This window comes from Lygodium microphyllum, chromosome 11, assembly GCF_053477565.2.
Source record: "Lygodium microphyllum isolate KBCC chromosome 11, Lygodium_microphyllum_v1.1.10, whole genome shotgun sequence".
NCBI lineage: Eukaryota > Viridiplantae > Streptophyta > Polypodiopsida > Schizaeales > Lygodiaceae > Lygodium > Lygodium microphyllum.
Window position 1 is genome coordinate 23,408,611 of NC_141145.1, and position 12,174 is coordinate 23,420,784.

The following is a 12,174-nucleotide window of genomic DNA, read 5'->3' on the forward strand; positions in this document are numbered from 1 at the left end:
CTTGAAGACAAGTGGGGATAATTCTATTAGCAATCATGTGTGTCTTGTGTAGTCATCTTCTACCTGTGAGTCTCAGTTTGAGTTAGATGAGGATGTTAGGAGCTCTTACATTGTATTTATCCATTATTTTATGTGCTTTAAGCACTTTACATGGAGGGCACATTAGTGCATTTCTAGTTGGGCACTTTTGGCTATCCTAGGCACCCATATTTTGGGCTTCACCACTCTATTACCAGTTGTGGCCCCCGTTTGCAAATATATAAGCGGCCTACCCTCCCACACTCATTACCCATCATTGATCCTTCATGATCAGCTAGCCCTCCTCATTCTCTCATCCCCCTACTACCATCTAGCACCCACGATGACACATAGAGCTGCATGTTGGGGCTGACTGTTGCAGTCACATTGTTCCTTCTCTCACCCGCATTCTCTTTTTGTCTTCTTCACTCTGTGTTCACTTTCCTTTCCATTGCAACTATTACATCGTGTCAAAGCCACGCCTAAGATCCAGCATCTACACAGAGTAGTAGTCTGTCCATCGTTCCAGTCAACAGGTGTCATCTACAGGGGATCGTCTTAGTGCTGGGCCGCCTGCATACTGCCCTTTCCACCCTGTGTTTTGCAACGGCAGCTCCCTATTAGGCTGTGTTTTGTGCAGTCCTAACTCTGCCTGCTGCAATTAAGGTTTGCTTGTGTTAACTGCTTAGGGCGGTACCTCCTGTTCAGGGATTGCTGCTATCCCACCTGCGTTGCTGCAAGGACCACTCAGCTCCTTGGGTGACCATCTTTCCAGCTAGAGTGGCCACTATTCATACCTGGGCAGCCATCTTTCCAGCCAGGGCAGCCACTATTCATACATGGGCAGAACATTTATTGCAGGAACTGGTCTTCTCCTACCTGCATTTTATCCAGGCAGCTCAGTATCATCTGCATTTTGTTTCAAGGCTGTAGACAGACCCTTGTGTCCTGCTGCGTTATGTCCAGGAGAGGCTGCATATCAGTTAGGCGGCCTGTTTTCTGTGCTGGACAGCCATTATTTGGACCAGACGGTCATATTACAAACCTGGGTGGCATATTTCAGACTAGGGTGGCAGCTTACAGGCTGGACATGTGGGCAGCTTTGCTGCGTTTCACATCGGACAGGTTGTTTTGACCTAGAAGACATTGTATTTCGTCTAGGCAGCCTCCATTTCAGGCCAGCAGCAAGGCAAATTTGCGCTTATTGCAAGGACTCCATTTCTGGGCACTCCTAGTCCTTTACCAGCCCCTGGATTGGCTGCATTTACAGGTTGAAGACCTATTTTCCTCTACCTTTACGACTCCATCTCTCTACCCTGCATTGTGTGTTCCTTTCAGCATCAGACACTCCCCGTCTACCTTGCCTAAGTCAACCTTTTTCTGTACCGTGGCCCAACGGACCCCTATTACTCCACGACATCTATTATTGGTTGCTTGCATTCCAGTGGTAGCATCTTCTTTGTTTTCTTGTAGGCACTTATTGAAGGACATCTATGGCCGATGTGTATGATTTGGGGGATCGTGTGGTTCAAGACATTTCTGACCAACTACCACCCTATCACACTTTCCATCTATATTCTTCCAGGGCTTCCAACCCCCGATTGGCATTGATAGCATCTCCTAAACACATGCCAATCCTACCCTCTCTACCTACATCCAACAAGTTGGATGGGATGCACTACCCTCTATGGTTGTGCCGAATGGAGTGCCTCCTCGAGACCTATGACTTTTGGGGATTTGTATGTTGTCCCTATACCTTGACCTACCGTCAATCTCCATGATGGTGTGACCACGGATTCAATAGCTTTATGGGATTGGTTGAATGCTAGAACCCACTCGTTTCTCTTTTGGAGTTGTGCAAATTCTATGCTCATGTATGTAAGACATATCCACACCACTACAAAGGTTTGGCAAAGATTGGTATCTGATCCAAACATTTGGGCATCAATTATCTCTTGAGTTGAAGCTACCATAGCTTTTTGTCACAGATTCTCCTACAATGAGGGATCATATACATAGGATGGAGGTGCTTCCTGATGAACTTGCATTCCTTGGTACAAACATTTCTTCAAAGGACCTAGCTACAACACTCCTCTCACATCTTCTGTCACCAATATATGATGTGTTCTACACCAGCTTTCTCACTTCTCGTAGCCGGGAGAGACTCGCCTGGGAGGAGCTAGTCCCATTGATGCTTGATAGGGATGCATGTCACAATGAGACTGATTCTTGTACAAGACAAGCCAAGCAAAAAAAAGGGAAGAGAAAGAAGTTGGAGTCATCTTCCAACTCTTGTATAGATTTTGTGGGGAAGCGTCGAGGATATCCCATGAATCCTCAATGTGGAAAGACCTCACACCCCACAAAGGAGTGCTGGAGAAAATACCCTCACCTTCATCTAAGAGCAAAGGGTGGATCTACATTGGAGCCTTCGTCTATCTCTACTTCATCACCCACTATTACCACCAAGTCTGTGTATAAGATCGCCTGTCATAAGGTCTTCAATGCCATTCGCGGTGACCACTCTGTCTTGGTCTTTTTCTGGAATAGCACGAGAGAGCTCCTTTGATTCACCACCCAGCCTCGCCTAGAAGATTGCTGGCTCCTCCCCCTAATTCGACTGCTAGCCATCCGCTTCAAGTGAGTCCTACTATTCTTAGACTCACTTACTCTCTAGGCTCCCCTTGACCCCGTTCGGGTGCCCAAGGCCTGCGCACGGTCATCCCTTGCGCCTATCTCCCCTAAGTTACATTTATTAATGTAACATTTCCTTCCCCTTAAGAATCGGTTTCATCCTCGAAAACAATACTTGAAAGGTCCAACTGTAAATTGGGAAACCTTTTCGTTAAAGTACTTACTCGCTCCCATGTTGAGCTTTCTTCTGAACAATCTTTCCATCTGACCAAATATTCTTGATAAATAGTATTCCTTGTTCGTCTGTTACGGACATTTAATATTCTTTATGGTTCATGTGGATTAGATTGGTCATCTAATAGCTCCTCAATGTTATCATTTAAGATTAGATTATCCAAATCACCCAGCTTCTTCCTTAGCTTACTTACATGAAAAACTGGATGTGTTTTACTACCAGCAGGTAGTTGGAGCTTGTAAGCCTGTTCTACCACCCTTTTAAGTATTGTGAAAGGACCACATTACCTGGGTGACAACTTTGGACATCGTCTTGTTTTCATGGTTTTAGTTTGTTCAGGCACTTTAAGATAGACCAATTCCCCTTCTTCAAAGGAGATGTCTCTTCGGTGAGGATCTGCATAAGCTCTAGCTCAATTTTGAGCTTTCTTAATATTTTCTTGAGCAAATTTTAACATATTATTCATATCCTCCAAAAAGTTATTGGCTGCCTGAACCTTTTCCTTATGCAATCCTACTACATGAGGAGCTCTGGGCTGAAATCCATACATTAGCATAAATGGACTATATCCAGTGGAAGAGTGCTTGGCACTATTATATGCAAACTCTGCTATCGGTAGATACTCTTCCCAATTAGTTTGCCTTTTACTTACATATGCCCTGAGCATATCTTCAAGGATTTGGTTAACCCTTTCAGTTTTCCCATCAGTTTGAGAGGGGTCCGCTGTACTCATGCTAAGATTAGTATCCAACTTCCTAAATACAGCATGCCAAAATTAACTATCAAATTTTCTATCTCGATTAGAAACTATATTTGCCGGAAGGCCATACAATTGGTATATGTTCTCTACAAACAATCTAGCCAATACTGGTCTTTTAACATCAGTTGAAGTTCGAATAAACCTAGCCATTTTGGTTAACCTATCCACAATCACCTACACAGAGTCGTGCCCCCTCTGCGTTCTGGGTAACGCAACAATAAAGTCCATGGAGATACTCTCCCATTTTCCCGAAGAAATCTCTAATGGGTGGAAAAGTCCTCCCATTTTCAATCTTTCAGCTTTATTAACTTGGCATTTATTACATTTGACCACATAGTCAAGGACGTCCTTATTCATTCCAGGCCAATAGAGCTGCCTTTTAATAAGACTATAAGTCTTATTAACTCCTAGATGTCCCGCACTAGGGGTATCATGACACTCAAAGAGTATCTGGCGCCTTATTTCTTCATCTTTCGAGACACATACCCTACCCTTGTAGAGTAAATAACCATTATCAATGGTAAAGTTCTTCCACTTGAATCCCATTTAAGCACCCCCTGATGCTCCATTTCCTTGTTGAACATCCTCAAATATTCCTTCCTCGGTGGAGGCTCTTCCATTTGGATCCCCATTTTATATTGCTTCCCATATGTTGGAATATGCCGGATCAACCTGGCATTTCCCTTTTAAGGATTCAAGCAAATCGGAAGTGAACTGAGTAAAACTCAATTCATTTATGATGGGCATTCTGCTGAGTGTATCAGCTACTATATTATACTTTCATTTTCTATATCTTATCTCATAGTCGAACTCTAAGTAAACTGAGTAAAACTCAATTCATTTATGATGGGCGTTCTGCTGAGTGCATCAGCCACTATATTATACTTTCATTTTCTATATCTTATCTCATAGTCGAACTCTTGGAGGAGCTTTACGCACTTGTAGATCCGGTTGGTCATTAAGCCACTTAATGCTTTCATGATCCGACAAGATCAAAAGTTTGCCACCGTACAGATAGTGCCTCCATTTCTTCATTGCATGTACTATTGCATACAGCTCCCTCTCATAAACAGAATAATTCTGTTTTACACGGTCTAATTTCTTGCTTTCAAAAGCAACTGGTCGACCTTCTTGTAATAAGATTACGCCTATCGCCTTATCATTGGCATCGGCTTCAACCACAAATGGTTTATTGGGATCCACAATTAATAGTACTGGAGCTGTAACAATAGCTACCTTAAGTTTTTGAAAACTTTCATTTTGGTCTGTTCCCCAATTAAAGCTCTTCCCTTTCCCTTTAAGTTGGTCTATCATTGGAACAACTATTTTGGCATAATCTCGAATGAATCTACAATAAAATCCAGATAAACCTAGGAAGATCTGCAGCTCTTCCAGGTTCCTTGGAGATAGCCATTCAATAATTGCCCTTACTTATCTGAATCCATCTTGATTCCCTCTTACGAGATAATATGCCCCAAATATTTGACCTCTTGTGTGAAGAATTCACATTTAGTTTTCTTCACATAAAGAGAATGTGTTCTTAACAATTGGAATACTAGTCGTAAGTGTTCCAAATGTTCTTCTCTTGATTTACTAAAGATCAAGATACCATCCAAGAAGACTACTACAAAGTGTCCTAGATAGAGACGTAACACACTATTCATCAACTTTATAAAAGTAGCTGGTGCATTAGTGAGACCAAAAAGCATCACCAAAAAATCATAATGCCCATATCTAGTACAAAATGCTGTCTTAGAAACATCCTGTGCCTTAATTCTTACTTGGTGATAGCCTGGATCTTAAGTATATCTTTGTGAAGAATTTTGCCCCTTGTAATTGATCAAAAAGATCTTCCATTCTGGGCATAGAAAATTTATTATTCACCGTTATCTTATTAAGTGCTCTATAATCAACACAAAGTCGCATAGAACCATCTTTTTTCTTTACCAATAAAATTGGCGAAGCCCAAGGTGAATTGCTAGGTTGTATAAACCCTTTATCAAGATAATCTTTAATTTGTCTTTCAACTTCTTGGTGTTGTGTTTCACTTAGCTTATAAGGTAGTTTAGAAATAGGGTGTGTATCCCTATCTATGTCAATTGGGTGATTTACATCACCCCTATCTGGTGGAAGGCCACTTGGTAAATCAGAAGGAAACACGTCTTTAAATTCATCTAGCAAACCACTTAATTCATTACTTACATTCAACTCACAAACATAAGAAAATTGTTGCTTTATATTCCAGAAAGTAAAAGTGTCCTGTACAAAGAGGGACCATAATATATATACCTCACAAGCTTCCTTCTTTATCAGCTTCTGAACTTCAGTGGAACACAACAAAGGGTTATCAGATACTTCATGTTCACCTTGAATCACAAAAGTCTTACCATCGCTTTCAAATTCCAATGTATTATGATGATAACTACGCTTTAAGGATGGTTCCAATCCCCATAGCCACTCCCTCCCTAAAGCAATATCGGCTCTTTTCATATTCATAATTTGGAAATCAAGTTTATCTTTATATCCTTGGATCTCAATTTCCAAATTGGATACCATTGTATCCCATATTTTATTATCCTGACCTTGCATCATACGAGCAACATATTGATGCCCACTCTTTTGTTGGGGAAGTTTCAATTTTTTGACAAGTGCATAATTTATGAAATTGTGGGTGGCAGAGTCATCAATCATGACTCTCACCCTCTTTCCAGCTATCAATCCATGCACTCTAACTAAATCAAGTGGCCCAAAAGTAGGCCACCACATAGAAGTTGACATACAACACCTGTGTTGTACATCCTTGTGCAAGACCTCTAAAGATTTATACTTTCCATGCCCCTTTAATTCCAGGGTCTGCACTACATGGATTTGTTTTTCTTTTCCCTTGCCCTTGTCCTTATCCTTTCCTTTATCTTCCCCCTTTTTCCTTTGAAAGCAATTCCAAGCAGCATGGTTAGGGGATAGGCAATTGAAACACAACCTTTCTTTTTTGGCCTTATCAAAGTCATCTTGACTTAACTTTGGCCTTACATATTGTTTCTTTTCAAAGGGTTGTTTCTTGCCCTTAAGAAATGGCATTTTCCTTTTAAATTTGCCTACAAATTTTGAGGTTTCAAATTCCTTAGTCTTGGGCTCCGTATTAGTGAGACTAGTGAGTGTACCTGGACACGTATTATCTTCATTGATTAATGCAAATTTAATTGCCTCTTCAAGCATCTTAGGTGAACTCCTTTTCACTTCCTTTTTACAAGCCTTATCTAGTCCCCTTATGAATCCTTGTCTTTTGAAATTCATCTATTCCTTCCAATTTGAGGATTATCTCACGATACTCCTCCAGATATGTCAACAGGGGTCTTCCCTTTTGTCTGACATAATCCCAATCTTCCCAATTTCTTTCCATTTCATTTTCAGAAAGGAATTCTTTCAAAACGACCGATTCAAATTGAGCCCAAGTTTCAGGTATTTTATTTGCCTCCTTTAAAGTTCTCCACCATATATATGCCTTTGGCCCCAAGGTTAGATTGGCCTCCAGCGCTTGAAGATGTGGTGGAGTATTCTTAAGTTTGTGCAAATCCTCCCATTTTTGGAGAAAATTAAAGATAGTGTCTTTATTTCTATCTTTTCCAGTATAAGATCACCTGTCATAAGGTCTTCAATATCATTCGGTGACCACTCTGTCTCGGTTTTTTTTTCTGGAATAGCACGAGAGAGCTCCTTTGATTCACCACCCACCCTCGCCTAGAAGATTGTTGGCTCCTCCCTCTAATTCGACTGCCAACCGTCCGCTTCAAGTGAGTCCTACTATTCTTAGACTCACTTACTCTCTAGGCTCCTCTTGACCCCGTTCGGGTGCGTAAGGCCCCCGGACGGTCATCCCTCACGCCTGTCTCCCCTAAGTTACATTTATTAATGTAACATTGTGTTTCCACACATTCATCAACTGGAGGAGCCTTCTTCAATTCTCGCCTTCTGAGGAGCCTTTGCTCATTGATAGTGGTGCATGGAATCATGTTACTCGTCGAGGTGATTTGTTGCAAGATCTCCATCTGTCTAAGGTTATCGTCAGTGCTAGTGACATCTCTTCAGTGCCTCTTAGTGGTGTTAGCACCTTGCCTCTATTGTCTCTCTGTCCATTGAACTCCGTTTCTAAGGCCCCACATGTTGCAGACTTGGGCTTCCATCTTTTCTCAGTTCATGGCCTTCCTAGACTTAATACTTGCAGTGTCTTCACCGAGCTGGTTGTCTTTGTTGAGGATTCTTCTCCAGGGGTCACTCTTGTGATAGGTTGGCAAGAGGGGGAAACTATCCATGCTCCATTTCCCTTTCAATGTGCAAGGCCCTCTAAGGCAGCTTTTTGTAGCCACACTTGTTTCTAATTGTATACCATTTATCCCACAAGTTCCATCCCATCCCCCACCATCTCCTTTGGTAGTTCCCTCGTACCTCCCATCCCTTTCAAAGGGAGACAATATCCATGATGCAGTTGTGGATTTCCTAGCCCTTTTGTGTTTCAATGAGGTCTTCCCATGATCATGAGGAGTTTCTTTAGGGATTGTAGTCTACTTTGGGCCTTTCTTTCATGCAGCAACCTCTTTTCCTCGTCATCAAGCCATCATCCCCTACCGCTTGGCCTTTGGTCCCTATTGTTTCTATGTAGCTTATGGCACCTTTGATAGTTTCTCACTATTGTCTCTTAGTTGGGTCTGAGGCTCAACTCACCCTTCCCTAACTGGAGTTTTTAAGAGTGATCCATTCAAGGCCTCTCCATTTCTAATGGCCTTTGGTGCCATTCCGTTGGATCAGCTTTGTATACAAAGAGGGGGTCTTGCTCCTTGGCTGGAATTTTTCATTGATGGACTTCATGGGCATTGGCACTCTTCTTGCCACCCACAGATCCGCATCTCCTTTGGCTTTCTACCACATCTAGGATCTGAGAGGGGGTATTAGCAGTCGTATGTCTTGTATGGTCATGTCATGCTTGTGAGCCTCAATTTGAGTTAGACGAGGACATTAGGAGCTCTGACCGTGTAATTGTATGTCATGTTATGTGCTTTAGGCACTTTAGATAGAGGGCATATTGGTGCATTTTTTTTAGCACTTTTGACTGTCATGGGCATCCACATTTTAGGCTTGGCCACTCTATTACCAGTTGTCACCCTAGTTTGCCTGTATATAGATGGCTTACCCTTCCTTTCTCATTCTCATTATCCATTATTGATCCTTCGTGATAAGCTAGCCCTCCTTATTCTCTCATTCCCTTGCTACCGTTTCGTGCCCACATTGACACAAAGAGCTGCATGTTGGGGCTGACTGTTTTGCAACCATGTACATACATTCAGCCATTACAATCACATTGTTCCTTCTATCACATGCATTTTCTTTTTGTCTTCTTTTCCTCTCCATATTCACTTTTCCTTTCCGTTGTGTGCTCTCAAAAATTCCTCCCATAGAAGTCTCTCTCGAGTCCTTGATGTAAGGAGGCTAGTATAGAAACATCGTATTTCAGCAATGGCGACTAAGTCAAAAGAATCATGGCAATATCCCCCAAAGAGATGATCCTATTGAGGGAAGAAAGCTCATTCCTCACATCCTCAAGCTTGTTGATTGTTGATATGATCCTTCATAGAAGGAGAGTCATTAATGAGAAGCATCCGTAATTTCTCAAAAGTAATCCAATGGGCAAATGTCTTTTGATCATACAAAGAAGCAAGCTTTATCCACACTTCCATTGCTTGTTGCAACTTACACACAGCACTAGGACAAAATCCTGTAAGCTTATAAAAAGAAAAGACCACGCTCTTGAGTTGAGCTGATCCCGTAAGGGGTGCACGATCCATTGTTGTTCCCTTGTGGGGATCCTCCACAGGACAGGGCATAGGTAGTGTAACAAGCTCCCAAAGATCAAAGGTATTAAGTACGCATTCCACCTTACAAGACTAAAGTAAATGGTTGGAACCATCTAGACGGTCCTCTTTGGGTAAAGAAGGGAGAACAGGCACCTAGACAGGTGGTGCCATGTGAGGCAATTTAAAGCCAGTAGAACAGCTCTATGAAAAACATGGAGAGAGAGAGGGGAGAAGAAGGAGAAGGCTGATCCGAACTATAAGACCATATAAAAGGGCTTGGTGACCTCCAATAATCACGCCGCCATATAAAGAAATGGAGAGAAACCTCCTTGTCGGAATCATCAAAGCCTATAAACCAAGGATCAAACATCTTCGTATAACCTGCAAACACACAAAGGCGACTATGTTTTGCTGTAGGAACCCAAACGAAGGAAAAAATCAGCAACACCTACAATTAAAGAGTTGTGGATGTCTCATCTTTGTTGAATGTCACCTCAAAAATGCAAAAATTTTGCATTTACAACATTGAATAGCAGGCTAAAATTTGAGTTTTCAACAACAGTGCGGTCTCTTCTTTGGTTGGACGGGTTGGCTAGTTTGCTGATTTTCAGCTATATTATAGCTGGTCACTTAGTTGGGGCATCCATTCACTATTCTATCTCACAAGTGCTCTATTAGGTGGCTGCAGTCTTCTCCTTCTCTGTCGTGGACAGCAGGTTGCATACTCTCTGTCTCCGTCACTATTGAAGGTGCTGCCATCATAATGCAGCCTGATCCGATGCCCTCATTGATGCCTTGGGCTGCGTGTAGGGACTGATCATTCCTTGTTGAATTTAGCCTTCTTTGTTCAGTGTAGATAATTCTTTGTTGTAATCCGTTGCGGCACTCCCACATGGTATCATTGCCTATGTGAGGATATGGAGACTGACTGCAATAAAATAATCCAAAAATGCTAAGCTAGCATCCAGACAGCTAAGAAAAAGCACATAATCACCTTGGGAGGCCAGAAATCATCTAGCAAGATAGTATAACTGACAAACACACCAAGACTAGGAAGAAAGACACAGTTAAGAGTTCAAATGTCCTTGTTAGAGTCCGACTAGGGCTCACAACTAGGAGATGATAGACTGACAAAATGAGGCAAGCTAACACTCACAACTTTCAAGATTGGTTCAAAGGGAACCTAGGAATCGATAATATTCACTTTTGTTGCGCCTAGCTAAGATCTTCGCTGGTCTTGGACCCTACACTCTCATGGCATTAACCCTTTGCAAGGCTACGAGGCAAGTGGCCATAAAAAGACTTGACCCATGGCTGTGATTACAAAACCGAACTACTCCACACTACCACTATGGGATTAAAATCTGTTGATTCTCACATTCTAATAAGAACCAAACAACAATGCCTCAAAAGTAGAATAGAGCTCGCATAAATATAATTCTCAAAGGCCCAAACCAATCACACATTTTTCTTCATAGAGTCCGTAAGGCCATCCTCAAATTCAATCTTGGTCTAGTTTCCTCCATAAGATATTGACAGTCCTCAAACACATTTCACAATTCCATGTTTGTGACTCGCATGGTCCTAAAAACTGCACGATCTCTTTGACAAGATTTTCCATTTTCATCCTATCACATTATGATCTCTTTTATGAGTTTCCGTCTAAACTGTCAAGTCGTTGGAATTTTCGAGATGCATAGATTTTTGAAGTAACTCTCTTCGTTGGTTGAGCAGGAGGTAGGATGGGGGACTAGGCAGAGCACTGGCATAAAAGACATGTGATTACGTGCCAATGGGGCTTAGTAGATGCTAGAGGTTTACCAACATGCCACAGGTATAGGCAAGGGGCGTCCCAAGGATGGCAGTATGATGTTCGAGAACGGAAGATGGCCATGCCAGAGGCATGTGCAAGGGGCGTCCCAAGAATGGCATATGGGGATGGAAGCTTGAATTTTGAGGCAGTGCAAGTGCAGGACATGGTGGGAGGGGTATGATGAGAAGCGGCAACAACGTATTCCAAGGAAAAACTGACGCTTGGCTTACCAGGTAAGGCGGACTCTGGTCGTTTTCGCTGGTGACGTTCTTAATCTTCCTCCTTCCCCTTCTTCTCCTCCTCTTTCTTCTGCTGCTGCCGCTTCTTCTTCGTCGGTGCTTCTTCAATTAGCTCTCCTCCATTTCTTCTCCACCTGGCATACGTCCCCTTCGCTGCAGAGGAGAACCGCGAGTCCTCCGATGTACGGCTGCCTAAGGGCTCGTTTACATCACGGGACGTTTTGGATAACGGCGCAAGGGCACCTTCACACAGAGCTGTATCAAGGTAATTAACTTTCATTCACGAGAAGTTTGACACACATTTCCTACATTGTACATCACAATAACATCATAAGCTTCTACAAGGGAAGAGACTGCATACCTAGCTGTGCATTATTAGGGGTAGATAGTTGTTAGCCCACGGCGCCACACACCTAGCTAGCTAGGTGCAATTGTAGACAAGGGGCTACTAGACCCCACCCAAGCCCTTGTCAGTAACCACACCTAGGTAGTAAATTATGACATCATGAGCTTCACCTCATGAGTCACTACATACTTAGCTAGGTGTAGCCGGGATCAAGGGGATGTCGACCATCAAATCACGTTACCAAAAGAAGAAGATGTAACCACAAGGGTTTGCCAAGGTAAGA

The 12,174-nt window shown here is 42.5% G+C and overlaps 1 protein-coding gene across 3 annotated transcripts in view; it reads right to left on the reverse strand.

Moving 5' to 3' along the window:
• The window catches only part of LOC148028623 (double-stranded RNA-binding protein 7-like), a 31,281-nt gene extending 19,469 nt beyond the window's left edge, over positions 1 to 11,812 (reverse strand). For 2 of the 3 annotated variants that reach the window (XM_087687424.1, XM_087687423.1), the window contains exon 1: positions 11,537 to 11,812. The gene's annotated coding sequence lies outside the window, so the exon portion shown is untranslated. The remainder of the gene's footprint in view (positions 1 to 11,536) is intronic. The other variant, XM_087687422.1, reaches the window with a different exon arrangement.
• Positions 11,813 to 12,174: the final 362 nt, after the last annotated feature.